Source organism: Thermobia domestica, chromosome 3 (assembly GCF_964235325.1).
Source record: "Thermobia domestica chromosome 3, izTheDome1.hap1.1, whole genome shotgun sequence".
NCBI classification, from domain to species: domain Eukaryota; kingdom Metazoa; phylum Arthropoda; class Insecta; order Zygentoma; family Lepismatidae; genus Thermobia; species Thermobia domestica.
In genome coordinates, this window is record NC_137456.1 from 194,970,849 (window position 1) to 194,997,689 (window position 26,841).

General features: G+C 35.9%; 1 protein-coding gene across 1 annotated transcript in view; it reads right to left on the minus strand.

The window, feature by feature from the left end:
• The window catches only part of LOC145680917 (uncharacterized), a 39,331-nt gene extending 22,905 nt beyond the window's left edge, over positions 1–16,426 (minus strand). The window contains exons 1-2 of the mRNA XM_081752078.1: positions 14,092–16,426; positions 12,595–12,728 (exon numbers count right to left, since the gene is read on the minus strand). The gene's annotated coding sequence lies outside the window, so the exon portion shown is untranslated. The remainder of the gene's footprint in view (positions 1–12,594; positions 12,729–14,091) is intronic.
• Between the last annotated feature and the right edge of the window lie 10,415 nt (positions 16,427–26,841).

The window sequence follows — 26,841 nt, forward strand, 5'->3', positions numbered from 1 at the left end:
TATCATTATTATTAGAGATTTCATCTAATAGTGGTATCTAACACGAGAAGTGTGTTTTCAGTTACAAAGTGAAGTCATCTACGTCCGGAGTACATCGATATGGACAGCGTTCATAATCGTACTGAATGGGTGAGCGAGCCGAATGAGTAGAATTGTGCATTTCAGGAATGTCCAACGTGGTGAGATGGTTGCTGCCACATTTGGTGTGTAACTGGTTCAGGAGATGTAAGCTCTCACAAAAAGCAGACTCTGTTATTTCGGTTGTTGCAGTGAATTGGAAAAGTTATGGGACGTTCCTGAACACAAAAGCAGCCAAGATAACCTCGCATTTTGTTATCCAGAATTGTGGATTAGAGCGTCCAGAACTGTGGAGCTTTTAAGTGGTTTGTTCTGTGATTCTCATCGTGTATCACTTAGCGTACGCGCCTTTGGCGTGGGAGGCCCGGGTTCGATTCCCGGCGGGAGCTCATGTGGTTCGGATTCCACGTTAATCAGTAGGTCCACGTCTCATATAGCCTCGCTGCTGAACGGGACGTTAAACTCAAACTCAACTCAACTCATTGTGTATCAGGATCTATTCAGCATAAGCGTCCGGCACAAGATGTGGAAAAATAGTTCTTATGACCAAGTAGCTACCCATAAGTAATTTTGCTCTGACAAATGTTGTGCAGGTACCATACTTGGTGTATGGAGCGTCGTCTCTGGAACATGTAACAAGACGAAACGTTATTAACTTGGACTAATCTTGTATACATCAGTCATATAGTAATTGCCGAAATTTTAAATAGGAACTCCCGTCTTCATTAGAACACCAACTACGAACTTATCAAGTAACACGGTATCCATTCTTGAAGTACAGAAATATCAAAATATAAACGTTCCTGTTAGTAACAGAAATGTGTACAACTAACTTGATATTATAGCAACAAAAGATGTACTCTTTAAATTCCTTTCTTCTTTCCTTTTAATAAAACGAACACGTTTACAGAGCCCCTGTTATGAAACTTTTCTTGATATTCCAATCTTCCTTTTATGAATAACGTGATGCATTCAATATATTTTCTATTGATAATTGCCTTGCCATAAGTCTCCGAAAACTAATACTTAATTCTTCACTCTCTCTCATACTAACATTTCATTTTTTGACATACTTTTGATAGTTGTTTTACACGTAACACTTTAATATCACTAACCTGTGTTTGAATGCATGAAGATGTGGTAAGTCTGAAAGTCACTGATCATCCTCTTTAGTATCTGGAATACTCTTTGACCTTAGTGGCTACAATCGTTTTTGACATATTCATGAACAGTTCTTTGTTAATACATGTATGTTATGAATAATTGTCATCTGGAACATCCACCATTAAGTCTATGGATTGAATAGTATAATACAAGTTTATTTTCACATCACTTTATTTCCAGACAAATTTATAATTTTGATGCAATAACTTTGTGGCTGTATGTCGGTTATTCCGCATTGGATGCATTCCGCCACTTTCAATATTAAAACAGAGGCTAGTGAGTGAATGGTTCTGGCTAAGAAGATTACTGCTCCGATAGCCGACACAAGAACACTAATTCGCCTTGCACTATGGTTTGCCTTGAGAGTCCCCCCAGCCACACCCTGACCGAGTCCACCACGCAATAATACCGTAATTTATTGTATATTGGATCCGTATACAGATTTACTTAGAGGCGCCCACAAAGTTTACCTATTACAACCATCACTTGAGATCTGTTTCGCCCAGAGTTCGGGGAACAGAGCGTGCTGGTGTTACCTTGTATAAGGGCGTAATATTAAGTTGTATTACCAATATATGTTAACCTAACTTATACACTAAGTTTTTGCTTTTATGCATATTTGAAATGTTTTATTTTCATGCTTGTGGAAAGACACAAAACACAAAGATATCTATATATATAAAAGAGAACGTACAAATCCTTTGTTAGCTCATCACGCTAATACGGCTGAACCAATTTCTTTCATTTTTGGGGGGTTATTAAGATTTGGACCCTAGATGGTTTTTATCATATCACTTTAATTTTCAATTACCAGTGTCTTGAGATAATTGACCATTCAAGTGTGCATAACGTACAAATCCTTTGTTAGCTCATCATAGCTAAAACTAACCGTATTTATATGCAACCCACATGACCGTGTCACTCGGCGGGTTAACATAAATGACAGGCGATATAATGCTAACATTTACTCCAATCTTCTATGGTTTTTATCATATCACTTGAAAGCGAAAAAGTAAAAATTATCTAAGTAACAAAGTTTATTGCGTTCCAGGGTGACCCCAGCGAAGCGGGGTGAACGCTGCTAGTCATGCATAATTACATATTTATATGAATATTAATTAAAATGTTTTACATGTTATACACAATTATGTTTTATATTAATTACATTATTTTAAGTTTGTTAAAATGCCCTATTGCACGAACGCGTCGCGAACTGTTCGTCCCGGGAAAAACCCTTTCAAACGTAATTTATCTGAATATTTTGGTTCCTGTCCATCCTCTTCGTATGAAGCCACTCTTTTGCAGTATCCCTGCTTGTGTTTATGATTCTATTTTTTTTTTTTTTTGTCATTATATATTCACTTATTCAAATTACTCGATAATTTTCATTGACGAGTTAAATAGATTGAAGCACTAAGCCTCCGTTCAAATTATATGTTTCGTCTTTCGTGTTTTCTCCCAGAATGAACACACTGTTGCCAGTGCCTTTTCTCAAAGGTGCTCCCAGCCACCAACGCAACGCAATGGATAACGTAATAGTTAAAAGTAGCTGTGAAGTACTTTGGTTAAGAATGCAGAGGGAGTAGATTTCCTCTTTGGGTTACATTTCATAACCATATTTGGAAAAGTGAAAGGATTTTCTGCGTTGCGAAGACGCACACATACATATACACTTTTGTCTGTTTGCGAAGAAAAATTTCTCAAAGCTTCCTTTTTACGAGGTTCACTTAGAAAGTTATTTTTTTATTACTATTTGATGAGCTGGACCATATGGTTACAACTTACCAAACTGAACCTGCAACAACTTAGTAAAAATTCAACCTACAGGTTAAAGAAATGTGGTTAGCTGGTTTGTAATCTTCATTTCATTTACTTTTATTTATTTATTTATTTACATTTTTTTGTTCATTTACCAGCAAACACTTAACTTTAAAAAAATCCTTGATGTCATAAAATTATAGGCAGAAGTATGGAGAAATTATAGCTTGCGAATTCTGCAGAAGGTACTACCATGAGCAAAATAAATGACGCGTCTCTTTTTCTGAAGTTTTTTGAAAATATCTCCATTTTCTTTATGTGTTCGAAATTTCGGAAGGTTTCCCCAGCAGGACAGGTTAATAACAAACCCGTTTTTAATATTTGTGTTAGATATTAGCTTAAAATAAATAAATTAGAAGCAAAAAAACATTAAATCGACAGAAATCTCGAGAATTACCAACTCTGCTAAAGTGGGAAATTTTCAAGAACGCGAGGGAATTCTGCAGTTCAACACGAAGCAGCGACATCTATGTCATTGAGAGAGACGTGGATTAGATCTACAAACGAAACTTTTAACGAAACATTTCTAACGTGTCTTATTACATGCATTATCAGCGAACTCCAAATATATGAATCTATGCTAAGTATTAACGTATAGATAGAGCAAATAGTGGAAATTACCTATGGAAAAAGACGAATTCTTAGCACAATCGTAATGAAAAATCGTCTTTACCGTAGAACAGGTTCAGTTCACGTAAGAAAACAAGTAGCTCAGTTAGTTAAAGCAACTAGTCTGTATGCCGAAGGTATTGGGTTCGAACCCCATGGAAGTGCCGTTGTAATTTTTATTACTGTGGTATTTTATTTATTTTTTATGTGGGAAAAAATCAAATTGTAACATATGTGTAAAACTCATGACGATACAAAAAAATGCCGTTCTCGCACTTGCATTAGTGTCTCTAATTTTTGTTTGCAAACAGTTTCGTAATAATTTCCCCTGTGCTCACTACTCACTACATGCTCACTGGTGCATAACGAATGTTTTCCAGTAAATGTTAATTCTAATTTGGAGAATTTTATAAAGTTTCACAATGTTTCTCGCTTGATAGTCTTCTATCTACTTTTTTGGACATTTTGATAACAGATTTCCTTATTAAATGTTTAATTTCCCCTATATATATTTAATTACAGAAAAGTTTTACATGTATTTGTCTTAAATTGAAATTGTTTTGAATTTACCACATGAGGTAAGTAGCCCGAAGAAGGAGAACTGAAGTAACTGATATTCTACGTAAACGCAACCTATTGTAGAATTATTATGCTTCTTAACTTCAGCACGTAATCTATACGTTGGTCAGACAGAGAAAAACCCTGTTTTTTCCTCTCCTATGACCACTCATCTTAAAGCTCTACATGTAATGATTCGTGTCACATAATTTCGGCTCTCCTAAGACATTTATTATTATTATTATTATTATTATTATTATTATTATTATTATTATTATTATTCCTGAATATGCCACCCTTACATAATGTAATTTTAGATATCTTGGTTTAAAGTGCTTTCTTTAGTAATAATTTGAGCAACCATGTAACAAAATTTAAAATGTATGAGGGGGCACGAAGTTTTATTCCCCCCCTCTCTTTTCAGCACCGTCCCAACAGAAAGTATATAATTTCTGACAAGCAGAGTAGACAAAATGAATAAGAAATATATTTAAAGTAACCTTTCCTCCTTCATGAATGGAATATCGCGTAACATTTTTTATTCTACTGAAGACGACCCTAGGCCGTTATGGTTAGGTAAGAAAAGTTGCTGTGACCAACTGAATTTCGATTTCTTACGACGCGAAAGAAGTCTGTTATATTACGAGGCATGCTTTTCATTAGCAAAACTGTTCGAAGTAATACAAACATGGCTCAAGAACAGAGACGGAAGTGAATTACCACTCGATTGACCTTGAGGCCAAATCACCAAAGAGTAGCTATAAACGTAAGTTCAGCATGCATTTCTGTGGAGTTCTGTTCAGTATTCCTATCTGCCAATCACGCTTGTTTGTAAGAGTAATATTTTACAAACCTAACCTTTCGATAGAGCACAATAGCAAAAGAATAAAAGGGAAGGAATTCTTGCCCTTGTGAACGTTGGATACCACCATGTGCAATAAAACTGTCGCGTCTCCTTAAAGTGATATTTTATCGAAAATAACTCTTTTCCCTTTATATATCCGAAGTTTTTGAGGGTTTCAAAATGAGGCAACGTTACTGACAAACAAGGACGCATTTAGGGGTGTGTACAGGGGATCCGGACCCCCTCTGAAATCCCAACTTTTCTGTAAATTTAGCCTAATTTTTGGGATTATCTTTTAAAATTTTGTTATAATTTATCCTAATATTGAAGTCGGGCCCCTTCCGAAATAAATTACTGTATACGTGCCTGCTGACAATTTTCAATATATTCGTTAAATAATAAAGTAAAATAATTAAATTAGGAGCAAAAAGCTTCAACACGGGCTAACTTTTGTCCACTGCCAATATTGTTAGAAGGGATATTAATAGCAAAAACTGCTAGTCAATGCTGAACCTTGAAACTTCACCCCGAACAGCAAGCCTATTATTGAGAACTACATATTAAACATTTTATCAAAACTTATCTAGCTTTTATCTGGCATGAAATTATTATATACACTAAAATGCACTATCCTAAAATGTGTATCTAAACATTGCTCTACGTATCTACGAAGCAATGAAAATTTTTTATCGAAATATTTGGGCAGGAAACTCTAACAGCCAGCCATTTTATTTAAATCGTAATAAACCATGTAACCGTGCGTTAACGTGAAGACAAAACTTGGTCCATTGGTAATGTGTTGGAAGAATGAAAACTCAATGTTCGTAGGTTCGAATTTATCAACTCACCAGAACATTTTATTCTTATGTGTAACGATGAAATAAGAAAGAAAAAATGTATAACCGTTAAGACAAAACTTCAACCAAGTCTGAAGAGAACAATACTAAAATAGTAACACAATGACGTCAACCAAGAATTATTTCATGTAGCGTTTGGACGAAATTACAACTCAAAACTTCCGTCTCGTCATTGGCATGCCGTTAGTCATGGTAAAACCTTTCAATTGGAAGTGAAATGACAAACTAAAACAGTTTTAAATCAATATATGTCTATGTGTAAAAGTAGCTGTCTTATCTGTAGTTCTGAGTTCCTTTTACTTTGAAGTGACAAATGAGAGAAGAAAGTATGGTGATCGAAAAAAAATCAAATTTGAGATTTCAACGAATCTACACGTATTATAGCCCCTAATACCGAAAAAGTTATTTTTTGATACATGTCCATCTGTTCGTCCGTCCGTTCGCTACACTTTTCTGTGCACTCGCCTAGAGGCCAACCGTTCAACTTATCTGCACCAAATTTTAGTTTAAGATTTTCATAGTATTTCCTATAGTTTCTTTTATTTCCCTCCTACTCCCAAAACAAGGGTAGTTTCCTGTACGATGAAAATAGAAAAAATATATTTTCTAATAACTGGCTCTAACGATCTTGTTTTCTTTCTTTTTTTATAAATCAATATTTAATTAGCAACCCTATTTTGTGGTATAAGGCATTTATCTGAGAAAAATCTACAAGGGGTAGTTTATACTTAGGGGTGAGTTTCTTCTCAGTGATTTTCTCAAAATGGACTCAAGTGTTTTCGTTGATATTTCATAAATAAATATTTCATTAATAACTTAACAATATGGCATAAATAACTCGTTTGTCCTAAAAAAAATGCGAGGGGTAGTTTATTCTTGGTGGAGTGTGTTGTCTGGGTGATTTTCTCAAAAATGACTCAAAAGAGTTTATTCGTATTTCAAAAATACATATTTCGTTAATAACCGAACAATATGGCAAAACTCGTTTGTCCTGAAAAAAATATACGGGGGGTAGTTTACTCTTGGGGGTGTTTTTCCTCCACGGTTTTCTCTAAAATGAATCAAGGAATTTTGTTCGTACTCAGAAATAAATATTTCATTAAAAACCTAATAATATGGAATAACTCGCTTGCCCTGAAAGAATCCTCAAGGGATAGTTTATTCGGGGAGTTATTTTTCCCTCACGATTTTCTCAAAACTTACGTGGACAATTTTATTGATAATTCATAAATACATATTTCATTAATAACCCTATATTTTAGTATAAGTCATTTCTATGAAAAACAATTACGACGGATAGATTATTTTGGGGGTCAAGGTTTTTCCCAACAATTTTCTCGAACGACAGGCGATTTTGTTCAAATTTCGCAAATAAATATTTCATTAATAAGCAAAAGTATATATTAACTCATTGTTCGAAACAATTCACAAGAGGTAGGTTACTTCTGACGTGTTCTTTTTGAACGACTTTATCGAAAATGATTCATTTGATTTTTTCATATTTCATAAACAATTATTGCATTAATTGCTCTATTATATGTCTAATGAGAATGTGCTTAAAGTGTGAGTTAGTTTTGTAGTGTGGATTTTCTTCAATCGAAGTTTTTTACGATAATCTGACATTCGATGTATTTGAATAATACGATATTTTTTTTCGTATTATCCAAATACATACTTCAGTAACAACTGCGGCCTAACACAGTTAAGAAATTGAATTGAAAAAGTTTAGTGCGGTGGGCCCTGTAATTGAATATTTTTTGGTAAACACCCTAGCTTTTTGTGGTAAACTCAGGCTTTTCTTTTTCGAGCGACAAAAGAGAGAAGAAAATATGGTGATTGTGAAAATAGTATATCAAATTCAGATTTCAACGGATTTACATACTTCATGGCGTCTACATACCGGAAATGTGATTTTTCGATACCCGTCCTTCCGGTCCGTCCGTTCAGTACACTTTTCTGTGCACTCGCCTAGAGGCGATACCGTTCAACGTATCTACACCAAATTTTAAACTTAGGGTTTACATAGTATTCCTACAGGAGATTTTCCCATTTTTTTCCTACCGCCTAAAATAAGTTTGGTTTACTAACAGCCGAAAATCGAAAAAAGCTATTTTCTCCAAAATGGTTTTAACAATTTTGTTTATTTTTCATTAATCAATATTTAATTAACAACCCTATATTGCAGTATCAGATATTTCTCTTAGAAAAATTTACGAGGGGTAGTTTATTCTTGGAGGTGACTTTTTCTCGACGATGTTCTCAGAAAGGACACTGGCAAATTTTGTACACACTTCATAAACAAATATTTAACCTTGCAGCATGGTATAAGTCAATTAACTTGTAGTAGCTTCTTCTTGGAGTTGAATTTATTTCCAGTGAGTTTCTCAAACACGACCAGTTGGCAACCCTGTATCTCGACAACGAAGCTGAACTCGAAAACTGCAAGAGGGCTATTTGTCTCCTTTTGACGTCACGAATCATCTCGCGAAGTTTGTGGACATCTTTCAGGTTTACCCTTAATGAAGGTTCTTTTCGAAAAGTTAACTATTAACTTTAGACATTGTTTATTTTTTTAAAAAATCACAAATGCCGTTATTAATTTTAAGGCAGAGAGCTACTTTTGAGAGAATAGATCTTTAAAAATAATTTTAAAACTTAGACTTTTGTTTTCGAGACATTCCAGACAAGACGAGACATTTTAAAAGCTATCTCGTGTCCAAAACATTTGTTACGTCTTCTTTTGGATGTCACAAACCGCGTCTCGTCTCTTTCTCGAGACATGTCTTATCTCGTGCGCATTCGTTAACACTTGGGAAGGATTATCTTTCTACTCAAAGCATTGTTTTTATAATGGTTGCATATTTATGATAATTGCCGTCAACATAAATTACAGTTCTTTCAGTTGAATTAATTGTTTATTATTATTATTAAAATTGAAATTAAATGGAATATCTAGTTTAACGTTGCACGGTTATGCACCTACGCTAAGGGAGAATGATGATGAATGAAATGATGAAATGAAGAAAGTGGGAGGAAAATGGAAAATTCCAAGAAATCCCATACCCATGCACACGGTATTTGTCTACCTCAAATTTCACTTGGCGCGAAAGGAGTCGACCCACGGACCCCATGAATGCTCTATTATTATTATTATTATTATTATTATTATTATTATTATTATTATTATTATTATTAATAATAATAATAATAATAATAATAATAATAATAATTGAAGTGAGCTTAACGAGTTTCAACCGTCCGACTCAACCAATGTTTGGGTGCCTGTTCGTTCGTCTACTCCATGACAACTTTTCATAAAAGACATTTCCTTTTAATGAAACTAGTAAGTGCCTTTTAGCTTTGAGAAGTAACTATGCTCGGAATTTGAAATCTGCAAAATATAAGAGGTAAAATTAACCAAATGGTGCAACTTTACACTAATGTATACAAAACAATTTTGCAATATCAATTACGTGAATCTTGTCCCATAAAGAAGCCGAAACCCCTACCCAAAGAGCCCTCCGAGATTTGATAATTGTCCACAAGAACTGAAATTGTCATTTGAAGCCAAGACTTTAATATGAAGCCAATAATTTCTTTAAAATAGACGAAAAATTCGAAAGTTATAAGCATTTTCATATTTTTGCCTTTTCCCATAATGGAGCCGTAGCACACTATACTCATGAGCCCCCCCGACTCCAGGATTTGATCATTCTCCATCGGACTGAAATTGCCATTTGGAACCAACACTTTAATACGAAGCCCAACAATTCTTTAAAATAGACGAAAAATTAGAATTAGAAACATTTTAATATTTTTGCCTTTTCTCATAAGGGGCCCGTATTAGCCTACACTGAAGAGCCTCACGAGATTTGATCCTTGACCACTGGGACTGAAATTTTCATTTGAAACCAAAACTTTAATATGAAGCCAAAAATTAAACTTTTACATCAATTTAAACTGACTGGGTTCCAGTTCACCCCACTATTATGTTTAGTTTAGTTAAGTGGTAATTTGTGACAGCTTCACATCATCAAAAGAATCTTTCACTACCCCCCCTCCCAGAAGTTTGTGCTGGATCCGCCACTGGATTCAATAGACATTTTTCCTATTCTTTTTATTACCTTGTTGGGGCTCCCTCGTACAAATAAAGAAGCGGTAATATTACAATCAAGGGGCGCTATATATTAGGTATTTCATTAGTTACCTACCCCTAACCGCACAGGGCCATCCTTGGTAGAATAAAAAAATGCTACGTGAATTCCAATCATGAAAGGGGAGAGGATGCTGTAAATATATTTCTTATTCATTTTGTCTACCCTGCTTATGAGAAATTACTTTCTGTTGGAAGGGTACTGAAATGAGAGGGGCAAAATAAAACGCCGTACCCCCTCCTACATGGTTGTTCAAACAATTACTAAAGAAAGCACTTTAAACTAAGATATCTAAGATTTAAACTAAGAAACTAAGATATCCTTACATTATGTAAGGATGGCATACTCTGGATTATTATTATTATTATTATTATTATTATTATTATTATTATTATTATTATTATTATTATTATTATTATTATTATATGAATGTTTTTGGAGCACCGAAATTTTGTGAGACGAACAATGGAATGTAGAGGTTTAAGATGGGTGGTCATAGGGAGGAAAAACCAGAATTTTTTCCGTCTGACTCTCTAACGTGAAGATTATGCGCTGATGGCAAGAAGTATCATCATTCTATTATACAATAGGTAGCTTTTACGTAGAATATCAATTACTTGAGTTTTCCTCCTTCGAGCTACTTATCTCATGTGGTAAATTCAAAACAATTTCAATTTAATACAAATACATTGTAAAACTTTTCCGTAATTAAACATCTAGGGAAAATTAAACATTTAATAGGGAAATCTGTTATCAAAATATCCAAACAAGTAGATAGAAGACTATCTAGTGAGAAATATTGTGAAACTTTATAAAATTCTCCAAATTAGGATTAACATTTACTGGGAAACAACGCGCCAGCGAGCATTACGTACAGTGAGCAGTGAGCACAGGGGAAATAATTACTAAACGTTTTGCAAACAAAATTAGGGATGCTAATGCAAGTGCGACAACGACATTTTTTCTTTTTTTTTTTGGTATCGTCATGAATTTTAGACATATGTTACAATTTGATTCTTTCCCACATAAAAAAATAAATAAAATAACCATAATAATAAAAATGACAACGTCACTTCCATCTCGATTCGAATCCGCTACCTTCGGCATACAGACTAGTTGCTTTAACTAACTGAGCTATTTGTTTCCTTACGTAAACTGACCCTGTTCTACGGTAAAGACGATTTTTCATTACGGTCGCGCTACCAATTCGTCCTTTTCCATAGACAATTTCCACTTTTTGCTCTATCTTTACGTTAATACTTGGCATATATTCATATATTTGGAGTTTGCAGATAATGCACGAAATAAGACATATTAGAAATATTTCGTTAAAAGTTTTGTTTGTAGATTTTGTCCACGTTTCTCTCAGTGACATAGATGTCGCTGCTTCGTGTTGAACTGCAGAATTCCCTCGCGTTCTTGAAAATTTCCCACTTTAGCAGAGTTGGTAATTCTCGAGATTTCTGTCGATTTAATGTTTTTTGCTTCTAATTTATTTATTTTAAGCTAATATCTAACACACATATTAAAAACGGGTTTGTTATTAACCTATCCTGCTGGGGAAACCTTCCGAAATTTCGAACATATAAAGAAAACAGATATATTTTTAAAAATTTCAAAATAAAGAGACGCGTCATTTATTTTGCTCATGGTAGTACTTGTGCTAATTATTCGGCTAAGCGGAAGCTCTCTTTTTTTAAATATTAAAATTTATTATATATATATATATATATATATATATATATATATATATATATATATATATATATATATATATATATATATCGTAATTTTCTGTTATATTTATTTCTTGTAATTATAAAAATTCCAAGTAGGATCTATTAACGTTAAAACATCCTTTTTATAAGAGTGAATCATCTCATTTAGACAAGGTCAATTATTCAAATGCACTAAGCAACTCTATTCTGTAAATCAAGATGGATGATAGTTAAAATTAGTGAACGTTGATGCTAGCCTCAAAATTTATGAGTAAACTAAACGGCGTGACAAACATCTTGGCATTTGAAGGCGCGCTCCAAGTTCCCTTTAAATGCTGCTAGCAAATGAGAGGCCAGCGGTATTGCCATGTTTATTTTGTACACATCCACGTCTATCTTCTGCCACCCGATAGCGCTGTAGTTCGTTTGCTTAGCCATAGCCACACCCCTTAGCATTCGGCAACGTCGCGTCAGACTTCCGTTTTATTCGTTTAGCTGAAATGCCAAGATATTTGTCACAGGCTTTACATCAGAACATTGAAAATCCGCATGAAACACCTTACATTAAAGAGAGTTCAACTGTTGCTAAAAAGCAATGGTAATATTAAAAGAAATAACTGCTGTATAAAGCAAATGAAGATGGTATGATATAGCCAGCAACTCAATGTTCATTAATATATCCAATATATTTTGAATATTCAGCAAAGCAGTGTATTAAATTAAAAACATCTTATGAAAAACAATGTTTACTGGGCTGCTACGAAATTTTAAATGTTAATTCTGGCCTTACTCACCTTTTTTCCTAACAATCAAATGTTAAAGAAAGACGAAAGCGAAGTCATATTCCGATCTGCACTATTTCGTTGACTCGTTAAGATGTATAACAGTCCTCACAGAGAACTCCGGGTTAAGTGTTAGAGAGTAGGGCCTGAAATATAAAAAATACGTAAATTTTACAGGAAATCATGCTAACTAGTTTAATGTATTTTGAACGTGAAAAGCTGCGTGCTGATAGTAATATTTTGAGTGGAGGCATGTTGACATGAGACATTTCGCTGTAATGAGGAGATTAGTTCCGCGTATTCAAAGATGACAATTCGGGGTTTCGATTTTGAGTTTCATAAGAACGTGCGTTGAGGAGAAAAAAGTTATTAAGTTTTGTGGAGTTTTATGGATTATTGCAAGTGAGCAGAAAATATGATCAATGTAGGAAATAATTGAAAATAAAGAAATATAGAAACAGTTATATAGGGTGGCCCAAAAGTAGGTACACAGTCCCCTACCGACCGGGTCATGATATTTTATATAATTTTCTTATTGTCATCCACTCAGATAGTGACTTAGTTTATTATTTGTTCTTAATCTCTCTCTTCCCTCATATCTTAACCCTGGAACAGATAGAAACAAATAAACTATCTTAATAAACTAAAATGTCATACTGTGTAGGATTGTATACCTACTTTTGTGTGTATATACAAATATTCAAATGTGTTAATGGTGTGTAAAATTGAGCACATGGAAGGTTATTTATCACAGTACTTATCCAAGTCCTCTACTACAAAAAGTTAATTGTTTATAGTTTCCTAAATGCAGAATTGTAAAATCATAAAGTTAAGTAATCGCAGTGAATGTGTTAAGAAACTAAACTAATTTAACGGTTTTCAGTAACATCCTCGTTTACGCGCATACGTACCATCACTGACGCGCCTGCTCCTACGGACGCAACCCTCGATACTGCTTGGGCTTCCCTATCCTGACTCGATTAGATAGCATTCGTGTGTTTTGTAGCCAGCTAGCACGGGGTTAGTTTGTGGTTTTTACACTGTAGTTTTGTGGCATATTTTCGTACCCAGTATTTACACGCAAAACCGTGGAGTTCTCTTAAAGTGATTGTACATCCAGGAATTAGTGTTGTAATGACAGTGACTTTCTTGATAAATGATAAAATTTTAACATTTTTAGGACTGAAAATAATAGACGTACTCCACGGCAAAAAAGTCCGTTTTTCCTTGCACTCAAATTCACGGCACACACTACTACGTGCACTAGAATAGTTTCCAAACATACTTTGTCTTATGCGGTATTGCGTAATGTGTGCTTTGAAGTCAGCGCGTTATTTGTACACTGAATAAGGTATCGAACCTTCTAGTCAGAAACCAAGGTGCTTGACCGGCTAAAACTTTACACAAAAGATGGTCATGAAATAGTGAAAGAAACTTGAACTCCACTCCTCAAAATTGAGAGAATACGCACCTTAGAAATCGACTTAAAATAATAATAAATGTACTCACCTATAATGTTACAACACAACACAAACAAACATTTGTTTCTTCGTATTGAGAAAAAACAAACAAACAAACAAACAATCCCACAACTATCGAGCAGAGTTGCCAACGAACAATGACCATTTAGTAGTAGATTAGAGAGTGGAAAATCACTAAAAATCACTAAATGTTAAATTATATGGGGAGGAAGAGAATCTGAATTAACTTTGTCAAACTATAATGGCTAGATACTATTCCTGCTCTCTAGTGTCCCGTAAAATTTCCCGTATCCAGAAGAGGACAATGGCGGTGGGTCGAAAAAATTTCGAGCTAATAATTCAGTGGCGGGTGTCGAGAGGAGTCACACTGGTAACAATTATAATTTTATTGCTACAAGATAAGAAAAGAAAGCTTGTCCCATGCGCTAATTCTTTATAATGCATACAAGAATAAATACATTATGTATTTCTTCCCTTAGCTTAGCGATAAAATTTAAACATTTACCATGTGACCTCCCTCAAGAGCTGCTTCTGGATTACTTGAGTTACCTTTACATCTGTAGTTCTTAGTACAGAAATGGTGTTATTATATACTACATAGAAGCAGATCATTTGGAATACATTGAACGATTAGCACAAATGTAACTTTCAATAACTTCTCAAAATTAAGAACTGATTACAAAATGAATACGTAAGTCTATCGACTGAATATAAAGCCTGCCTGCCTGCAGAAGGCAAATTCATTCTTTTTTATGAAAGAAGAGAAAAATTGAAAGTTCTGGGAAATCACTATGGATATTATGAACAACGAGAACAACCTACAAAGGATTCGTACTCCACAAGACACCGAACGTACCTAGTTAAAAGCACTACATGTAAGACTGTACACAAAATACTCGTACTAATACTCCCATAAGGAGACATTACTTATGAGTGTCACAATGACTTACTCGAGGTTTCCTTCTTTAGCTTAAGAAGAAGTGATATAGACCTTCGTCAATGAGGAAAATATCACGAAACGTTCTTCAAGATGAGGCTACCTTATCGTTTTATCGGGGTCCCGATTTACATTACTGCAAATGTGATGACAAAATGTGAAAGCAGAGAACTGTCATTTCAACGACCCGGAATCCCGACGTATCATTTATTTTTCTTTATTGGAAGTTATTGTTTACATAATAATAATAATAATAATAATAATAATAATAATAATAATAATAATAATAATAATAATAATAATAATAATAAATGGCTCGCTCCTTTAGCTTGTTTAACTCGTCTTGAAATCAATACCTGATGAGACTGGAAAGTGAAAGCTATGAGAAATGTAATAAGTAATTTGGAATATTTTTAGTCTTGCTCATGAGATGCTCGCATCTCATCTCGTCTCGATTAACAAGACGACAATGGATTTTTATAACGATACAGCCTCAAATGTCGTAAGCACTAACATATGTATATACTGTATTTCTTACCACCAAGTCTAAGACCTGCACGGTCGAAGATTTGAACCGATTCAGCCCAACCTGGGTAGTGATGTTAACGGACTCAGTTCGGTTCAACTGAGCGAACAGCTCCTTAAAATGAGGCACCTACTCGGCTCAGGTGAGCCATCGCCTCGAGCCAGCTTGGTTGGAGTAAGCCATCAGCTCGGTTTGTTTCGGTTCGAGCCGGCTTGGGTGAGTGAACTATTGGCTCGGCTCGATAGAGGATGAGTTGTGAGCCGATCGGTTGGAGCCGTTGAGAACCCTAAACCCGGGTCAAGCACTTTTGAACAAGTTTGGCTGGCGCCTCTAGTTCTTTAACGATTTTTGGTTTGAGCCCGGATGCTTGCTTCTCCGGAACTCAAATGGAGAACCTCGTGAACGATGTCCTTGCCTCCTAGACTTCACGACTACCGTATGCAGTCAACTAGTGTTTAGTATTCAGATATACCTTTGATGTTTATACATGGTATTGTTATAAAAATAATATATTAATAATAATAATAATAATAATAATAATAATAAGAAGAAGAAGAAGAAGAAGAAGAAATAAATAGTAGTAGTAGTAGCATCATTGATAATAATTATATTGTTTATGTAGGATACTTGAAGAAAGTACTTGAGACTACACACAGCATTTGGCTCGATTTTGCACGTTTTGACTCGACTCGAATCGGAACTCGAGTCAAATTCGAGTCAAATTCCAGTCGAGTTCGAAGAAATTTTTCGAGTCGAGACGAGCTGAAAGATGTCTGTTTCGAGTCGAATCGACTCGAGTTTGCGTGAAAACTCGCATTATTTTCATACCTTTGTCTGAGGATTTGTTGGCAAAGTGTGGGAGAAAAGAACTGCCATTACAGTGACCCTGGTTCGAATCTCGGCGTGGCTTTTCCAATTTTTCTTTATTGGAAGGTATTTCTGTTAATTCTGTTATTCCTTTATTATTATTATTATTATTATTATTATTATTATTATTATTATTATTATTATTATTATTATTATTATTGTTATTACTATTGTAAAGTCGAAATTTGGCTATATATTTTATATTTTCTGAATCTTCTGATTGGATTTAAAGTTTTTTTTTTTTTTTGTTGAATAATTAACACACTCCATTGAAGGCGACTTGACGGAGGGTAATATCATCCCGTTGCTTTTTATTTTTTTTACTTGCAAGTAAGGACGTGTTTAGCCGTTATGTATTCATCGATTCTTGTTCAAATTTGAGGTGGCGCGGTAGCTCAGTGGTAGAGCGTTCACCTCCGGTGCTTGGGGCCCCTGGTTCAATTCCTGCTCGCGTCGTGTTGACTTTGTGGTGGACAAACACCCTGCTCGTGGGTTTTCTCGGTCTTCTCCCGTTTCCGGGACGTAAGATTTCATTTCATTTTTCAGTTGTGTTCAAACATGTTACGTTTCCAGACAGTACGAATCAAGGTTGATACAGATAACGTAATTTTGTGTTGTTCGCATTTCACCTGGGAACGAAGTCGTCTCAACTCTGAGACCCAGAGAAATTGAATATTTTTAATGTTAGTATACATCTGAAGTATCAATATTGCCAATTATAAAAAAATTCTTAACTGTCACAGCCAGAATCGAACCCGCGACCGCAACACTAGGAACTAACGCTTAAGCCACTACTCTAAGGTATCACAGTTTTGAGAAGAAGAAAAAAACTGGATGTGCATTGAACTTAGTAATTACACTTTTACGATTCCAATGTAATAATGGTGAAACTTTCTGATTTCAGTCACGATAAAACAGTAGAGTATTATACAGAGAAAATAGTCCAGATGATTCAACTTTAAATTGACACCTAAAATGACATAGAAACACACAAGGCAATGAAGGAGAAATTGTCCTTTAGAGTGCTTCGAACCCTTGACAGGCACAGTGCTGTGTCGGGAGGGGAGTAAGCGGCGCTACGGCCCGGGCACCCAAGTAAGGGAGTGGAAAATTCGAGAGGAAAAAAGAAAAGAAGGAAAAAGTATTAAAAGTCCTCAACTTATTATGTTATGCTGTTCCAGAACTTATTATGAAACGGAGGGATATATTTCCCTCGCTTTCACAATATTTGTATCAAATGTGTTACGAAACACAGTGACACTGTTCCATATCACTTTACACACTTTCAGCACATACAATTAGTCAATATTCTATTTCCTATATCAATTATACATTTCCACATGTCAGTGACAGCAACCTGAAACAAAGGAATGAAAATAACTTGTATCAATGTAGCCAATGTAAATTTAGAAACATCAATACTGACTAACAAGAATAATGATCTGTATTGAGTACTGTTCGGAAACGTAATACCTCTATAAATATGTCAAAAGTTGGACAATTGTGTAAATTCAAATGAATACATCAAGAAACACATGAAATTGAATATAAATTCCTTTGATGCTGCAGGTAAATAGCTACAGGCAAATGGTTATCGATCTGAACCCACATATTCACATAGTCAATATCTTGCAATGTTTGGTTTATGCTGAATTTTCAATCGGATCCCATTGAGTGTCCAAAATGCAACTTTGTGGTGTTTTAGTACACATATGTGACTAAAACCTGGACAATTTTGAACAAATTCGCAGGGACACTCCCCATGCCATAAACGTCGGTACCCGATGGCATATCTCCCCAAAAATTGATCTCCCCGCAGCGACGATCCACGGTGCCCCACTTCCGTTTCTAAAATTACACCACCAGCGGCCGAGACGCGATGAAACGCCAATGAACAATAAAATCCCCCCCCAAATATGTTAAATCGCCTATATGAGTAATTTGTTTACATTAAATAGAGTCTGAAAAACACTAAAAAAAAGTTTAAGAAAAGTGTCCCGAGCTGCGCGCGAACCACCAACCTTTGAATTACTAGTCGCGTGCTCTTCCGAATTGGCCACGGAGGCGATGAAGAAAAGTCGTTTGTAGGGTCTAGGTCAAAACCCCCACAACCAAAACCCTCACACTCAAGAAATGTCAAAACGCCCACACAATCGGTCATAACTCCCACACAAATGGACAAATCTCCCAAACGCACGAACGGTCAAACCCCCCCCCACCAGCCAACACTCCCACACTCAAGAAATGTCAAAACGCCTACACGATCGGTCATAACTCCCACACAAATGGACAAATCTCCCACACGCACGAACGGTCAAAACCCCCTCAGCCAAAATTCCCACACACAAGAAATGTCAAAACGCCCACACAATCGGTCATAATCCCCACACAAATGGAAAAAACAGCCACACATAGCAACGGTCATAATCCCCACATAAATGGACAAAACTCCCACACAAATGGTCAAAACTTCCACATGCAGAAATTGTCACAACTGCCACACAAATGGACAAAAACCCCACACAATCGGACAAATCCCCCACACTCTGAAATGAACGTGATTGCACGTCTTCGTTGCGGCTTTTTATGACGCTCATTTTAGTGTTTCTGTCATTAAAAAACAGTTCAAGAAGAATAGTTGCAACATCAGTTTAAGTGGAATAAAAAATGTTATTAAAAGTACAAGGGCAAGACATGCAACCAGGATCATTTCAGAGTGTGGGAGATTTGTCCGATTGTGTGGGGTTTTTGTCCATTTGTGTGGCAGATTTGGCAATTTCTGCATGCGGGAGCTTTGTCATTTGTGTGGGGGTTGTGACCGTTATATGTCTGGCAATTTTGTCCATTTGTATGGGAGTTATGACAGATTACCAGTGTGGGGGTTTTGGCTGTGGGAGTTATGACCGTTCGTGCATTTGGGAGATTTATCCGTTTGTGTGGGGGTTATGATCGTTTGTGTGGCCGTTTTGACATTTATTGAGTGTGGGGGTTTTGGCTGTGAGAGTTTTGACCTGTTCCCAGTTTGTATAGGCATAATTACATGAGGTATTTTTAATTTGGCTAATCAGATTGCTCCTGTAACCATGTATATTCGACGATAACCGTTTGAGATCAGATAAAGTCCGTTCGATGTAATTTTATAACAACATAATGCGCGTCTATTTACTTTATTTCATGGTTCTCCCATATTCACTTTCAAATGATCGGCTACAGTTGTCATCTAAATTCATGCAATTATCGAACTAATCCCAGGAGTTTTCACTTCATGGTGAAGAGCCAGGGTTACTCTTGACCCCGTAGCTCACTTTAGGAACAATTCATCAGGAAAAAATAATATATATAATAATAACCGCATGCACGTAACTGACGATAGTTCGTGTTGGTCCTTTCTCGATTCTCCCCGACAAATCGAAGAAGCGCGGACGAAAATAAAGTCCTTGCTGCTACATGGAGGTAACTTCAATATCGCGACTCTTGGTATCTCTTTCGACTCGACGAAACCCTGCCGCCAGTGGCACAATACCGACAGTCCTTCGACGCGTCCCTATAGCGACGATCGGCATTTACCGGCAAGTGGGCCACTAGGTGTTGGCGACGTTTACGGCATGGGGTTTCTATGCGAAATTCAAAATTCACATTTTAATTTGAACTTTTCAATTGTTACTTTTTATTTTACAGGTTTTTTCAATATAATACAACTTGTAGAGCAGCTTTAAGCTTTCTAATGGTGTTTGTTCCATGTCTCTAGTACACATATTAACCATTTTAGGGCAATTTTTAATAATCACTGTAACTGGAAAAAAATGCCCTTTTGACATTTTTAAACACCTTTATATGGACACTTTCAGGAGGAGAGAGGTAATATTTGGGATTTTTTCATCTCCGACTGTAATAAAGCTCTGCATCATTTTTTTTTACAAAAACCTGAGATGGTGAAGTCTGATGGTCTGATGGTAATGGTAAACACGTAGTATGGGCCAATAATGAGTTCCTAGGAATTCTTTCTACTGTGCACAAATTGCATATACTGATCGAACTTACAAGTCTAGTAATGGGAATGATCCTATTTAAGGTGTCACCTCAACTTTCTACTAGAAGAAGAGCGAAACAAAATGCATTAGTGTTATCAACTAACAAAAATATTTATATTCCATTTCTTGTTGTCATAAAATGATAATTCTAAAAAATGAAATGAAATCTTTAAGTTTAACGTCCCACTCTTATGCCGGTTAGGTTAAAGGGGACGGTGATAATGAGAAATGAGTGAAATGGTGGAATGAAGAAAGTGGGAGGAAACGGGAGAATCCCGAGAAAACCCACTAGCACTGTGTTTGTCCACCACGAAGTCCACACGGCGCTGGCTGGGATCGAACCAGGGACCCCAAGCACCGGAGGTGAACGCTCTACCACTGAGCCACCGCGCCCCCCAACGATATTTCTATCTGTAAATTCATAAGCGTAATAATTTTATTACGTTCGTATATAAACGTATGAAACATCTGACATAGTGTATATCATTTCTGTTCCTATGAATACCTTCGACTATGATACTTTTCTTTCCTTCTGTGGTAATAATAATAATAATAATAATAATAATAATAATAATAATAATAATAATAACAACATAATTACAATACCAATTACATAAACGTTATCTTCTCATTCACAAAAATTAATAATTGCCATGACGGGATTTGGACCCAGGTAGCTGCAATGGGAGTTTCCTGCTTTTACAATTCTTTTTGAAACAAATCGCCGCAGCCGGAGTATTGTTCGCCACTGGCAGCTCATGTCCTTTCGACGTATTCCAAACACTACAAGGACAGGAAAACAGAAATACTGAGCACAATTAAAATTCCGACCTTCAGAGGAATTCGAAGCCCTAGTGGATTGCGCCTCATGATCATTAGCCGAACGCTCGAGATCACTCGGCTAGTGCCACCTGCTCAATTTGCCACAAATTACTCATATGAATATAAGAAAATAAACTAGTAGTTATGGAACATAAACATAGGGCTGTTTATTTCTACACGTGTTCATACAATTCAAAGAATGTGAAAAAAATTTCTGTCGTCTTTTCTTCTGTAGAAATTATGGTAAAGACGAAATGTAATGTAAATCGGGACCATCCCTGCAACCGATGACCAGCGCCGTAACTTAGTTTTTTTCTAGGGGGGGTGCAAGCATTAATAAGTTTATTTGGGCCCTATAGAAAAAAAGTTTTTCTAATTCTTGGGCCCCCTCTTTCTCTTAATCTGTATTTCTCTTTATTTTTATGGGCCCTCCCGCACGGGAAGGTCTGCGGTTCCGTTAGATACTCCCTGGGCCGATTCCATACATGACAAAATTATCAAGGGGACAATATTGATACATCTCAAAGCCATACGAATTAATATTATTTCTAGAGCCCATAATGGTATACATTTTTTACTGAAATGGATCCACGACCCATTTTCGTTCTATTTACCTTTTGTGTTCTTTTTTCTTTATGTAATATAGCGACCCTATTTGATGCTTCATTTCTAATTTCATGTTCGTATCGTATATGGAGTAAGAAAATTTTGTACCAAAATGTGCCCCCTCGAACGGCGGGGAGATTCTCTGAGGGGACAGTTGCCCTTTGTCCCCCGCAAGTTACGGTCTCTGCCGATGACGTAGCCTCAACTTAAAGAACTTTCGTGATATTTTCCTCATTGAGGAACGTGTATATAACTTGTTTTTGAGTGAAGCAAGGAAATCTCGAGTAAGTCATTAAGATACTCACACAAGTTGCTTACATTTTCTTGTTTATATTTTTATTTATATTTTGTTTATATTTGTTTGTTTGATGGTGGTGTTTATAGTTTTCATTGAACGATTTATCTAGGTATTAGTTTGGGTAGAAGGTTGAGTGCCGCGATAGGTCATACTGTGTTTAGATTTGAAATGTGTAGACGTGTCTTCGCTCTGTGCTAGATGCCTTGACGTTTTTAGCTTCAGCGTTGCTTTCCTCAGCAATGAAGTTTGCTGTTTTTTTTTTTTTTTTTTTGTTTGTTTGTTTTCTTCTGTGTTTTCTTCGTGACTGATTTAGTTGAATACATCATGTCGTTAAAAAGGGTAAATACTTTAAAATTCGATTTTGGTGGAGTTTCGCAGCGAGCAAGTAGCTTGACTTTGCATCAGTGGCTCAGTGATAATTTTCGTTTTTCTGTTGGTGATGTATTAAGCATAGAAATGGACGTTTATCGTAAATTGTTGTACGTGAAACTTCATACGGAAGACCTATATGAAAATGTTTTGGGTGTTTCTGATGGAACTGTGTATTATACTGAAACAAATGGAAAATACGCATTCCCAGTTTCGTGGGCTGATGTTCAAATCGTGACTGTTAAGTTGTTATGTACTTTAATGGAACTTGCAGATTCAGACATTCGAAAAGTACTTAGTGACTACGGTGTCATATCTAACATTTCTGGTGAACTGTATTCTGTCCAACATGTGTATCCAATACGAACGAGACGTAAGCTAATAGGTATGGAAGTTAAAAACCTATTCCATCTTTTTGTAGTTATTCAAGGGGAAAAGTTTGCGTAACCTACCCTAATCAGATACGGGCATGTCTCAGGTGCAATGGGGCACATATGTATTCCAATTGTCCTCTTCGCGTTTCCAGTTATCCTAACAGTTATGCTGGAAAAGTGGCTCCTACAATTAAAAATAGTGACCCTTCAGCTACTCTTATGCCTAAATTTGATAGCATGCCAGTTCCATCTCGCAACAGGAATAAGGCATCAAATATAGTTTCGTGCCCACCTGACCCCACTATGCCAACATTTCACGATAATAATTTTCCAGCACTATCAAGTTCCGTGTGTGAGCCAAACAATACGAATCCTCTTTCGTCAGGAATTCAAATAAATACATCTAGTGGTATTCTTACTGAGAAGCCAGTTAAGTATGGTCATGAACCTCAGCTACTGTTATCTCCAATACAAGAGATCCACATTTCAAAGGAAGTCCCTCCATCTCATTCTGCATATGACATGGCAAAAATACCTAGTGAGCAAGAAGTTTCTTCTGATAAGTTGAATTCTACAGAGAGTGATGGGCATGTTTGCAGTTTCCCTGGTTCCCAAGACCGGAATGGCTTGCCTGATAACAATGCAACTGATCATACCATATCTTTTCAGTGTTGTGAGATACAGGTTGACTTTCCTATCACAGACTTAAGTGAAATTACTGAAGAACCTCGTACTCGTCGCAAGCGTACCAAAAGGAACGAATTAAGTCAAAAGTTATTCAAAAAATGTGAAACTGACGCAAATATATCTAGCATGTCTACAAGAGACGCTGCTATGCTGTAATTCTTTCTCTTGTAGGTTATATTTTAATGGGTTAAGTTAGACTGGGTTCAACTATGTTAGTTTCTTTTTTTATTAATTAGGTCAAGTTTACTCTATGCAATTTATATGTTCTAAGTTTTGTCTAATTAATTCCTATGTTAGTTGCTATGCTGTTTTCGCTATTTTCTTTTAAGAACTTTATTTTTTATTGGTCATTGTGTGTATTTGCCGATGTGATGTTGCTTAAAATAGATACAATTAATATTAACAATTTAGAAAGCCCCGTCAAGAAATTGGTACTCTGAGATTTTCTACGAAGTGAAGGAATCGATGTTGCTTTTTTCCAAGAAGTTGGTGTTCCGGACCTGAATCAAAGTTCATCATTTATATTCGAAAATAATTTTAACAATAATGGTACAGGTACAGCAATTGCTTTCAGGTCTTCCACTCGTTTTTCTTCTCCTGTGTGTCACCCGTCTGGTCGCATATTAAGGGTAAACTAGGAGATATCAATATTGTGAACCTTTATGCTCCGAGTGGCTCACATGCTCGAACCGATCGAAATTCCTTCTTTTCCCAAGGTTGCGAATTTCCTTCTTCTCTTCCATTAGGGCCCAATGTTGATAGCTTAATTATGACAGAGGTTTATAATTGCGTTTTACGGCCTGAAGATCAAACCCCAGGCTTCAATTTCAGATATGCTCTCCATGGATTAGTGACTGAATTTCATTTACAAGATACATGGATATGTCTGAGGCCACAGGCACGTGATTATAGTTACTTATCCTATCAAAGTGCATCACGCCTTGACCGTATATGTCTCCCCACCAATGGCGCCCTGTATGAAAGAAGTTGAAATTGTTCATACTTCCTTTTCTGATCACTCTGCTTATGTTGTAACCTTTTCTTTAAACAATCTAAATGTTGAACGAGGTGGAGGTTATTGGCAATTAAGTATATCGTTATTGAAAGACAAACACTTTTCTATTCTTCTTCTTCTTCTTCTTCTTCTTCTTCTTCTTATTATTATTATTATTATTATTATTATTATTATTATTATTATTATTATTATTATTATTATTATTATTATTGTAAAGTCGAGATTTGGCTACATATTTTATATTTTATGAATTATCTGATTGGATTTCAAGTCTTTTTGTTGAATAATTAACACACTCCATTGAAGGGGACTTGGCGGAGGGAAAATATCATCCCGTTGCTTTTTATTTGTTTACTTGCATGCTACACCAAGCCTGGACACTACATTTCACCTTTCTATATCTACGGGAAGTGCCCTAAAGGTTTTGATGTTCATAAGAGAATAAGTGAATAAGTGATGAGATCAATGAACTTCGCGTATTAACAACATTTGAAGTACCAAGTTGTCGGAAAAGTCATGACGTATTTCGGTAAAATATGACAAATAATGATTTGTGGATATACTGGAGTTATTCAGATCATGCAATAGTTTTGTCATGAATAACTAAGATGTTGAGCGTTTTGTGTATTAATATTGCTCTTTGGTTGGTTTGGTTTTACAGATTTGACAACACATACAAGATGGAAGACCAAAAATTGCATGTTCACCATATTTTATTGTTTTACTTCAGGCAAGGGAAGAACATGCGAATAGTGTTTATGCTTTTACTGTCCTCAATGTTTCTGTGTTTTTGCCCTGTTGTTTAAGAGTTACAGAAAAAACTGTAAAAATGAGTAAAGGGACATTCCATGTCAAACCAACAAGTCATCAGACTTCAACATGTCAGTTTTTTGTAAAAAAAAATGATGCACAGCTCTATTACAGTCGGAGATGAAAAAATCCCAAATATTACGTCTCTCCTCCTGCAAGTGTCCATATACAGGGTGTTTAAATATCTCAAAAGGGCATTTTTTCAGTTACAGTGATTATTAAAAATTGCCCTAAATTGGTTATTATGTGTACTAGGGACATGGAACAAATACCATTAAAAAGCTTAAAGCTGCTCTACAAGCTGTATTATATTGGAAAAAACCTGTAAAATAAAAAGTAACAATTGAAAAATTCAAATTAAAATGTGAATTTTGAATTTCGCATAGAAACCCCATGCAGTAAACGTCGCCAACACCTAGTGGCCACTTGCCGGTAAATGCCGATCGTCGCTATAGGGACGCGTCGAAGGACTGTAGGTATTGTGCCACTGGCGGCAGGGTTTCGTCGAGTCGAAAGAGATACCAAGAGTCGGGGTATTGAAGTTACCTCCGCGTAGCAGCGAGGACTTTATTTTCGTCCGCGCTTTTTCGATTTGTCGGGGAGAATCGAGAAAGGACCAACACGAACTATCACCAGTCATGTGCATGCGGTTATTATTAAATATTATTTTTTCCTGATGAATTAATCCTAAAGTGAGCTACGGGGTCAAAAGTAGCCCCTGGCGCTAAATCATGAAGGGAAAAATCTTGAGATGAGTGCGTATAATTGTATGAATTTAGATGACAACTGTAGCCGATCATTTGAAAGTGAATATGGGAGAACCATGAAATAAAGTAAATAGACGGGCATCATTTTGTTATAAAATTACGTGGCGAACGGACTTTATGTGATCTCAAAAGGTTATCGCCTAATATACATGGCTACAGGAGCAATCTGATTTGCCAAATTACATTTACAAGATACATGGATATGTCTGAGGCCACATGCGCCTGATTATAGCTACTTATCTCATCAAAGTACATCACGCCTTGACCGTATATATGTTTTCTCACCATTGGTGTCCTGTATTAAACAAGTTGAAATAGTTCATACTTCCTTTTCTGATCACTCCGCTTTTGTTGTAACTTTTTGTTTAAATAATCTAAATGTTGAACGAGGTGGAGGTTATTGGCAATTAAGTATATCGTTATTGGAAGGCCAACACTTTTGTGCTGAATTTCAATCAAAATGACAATACTGGCTTAGGCAGAGGAAATATTTTCCCACTATTACAGAAATATTTTCCCACTATTTCCCACTATTACAGTATCGTGGCATACTTACTTCAAACCACGATTTCCGAGTTTCTGCCGTTGGTACTCCTCTGAAAAATCTCGCGATCTTCGCAAATTGCTTTAATTTTATAACAAATGCTTACGAGAATCTCGATGTGCTGC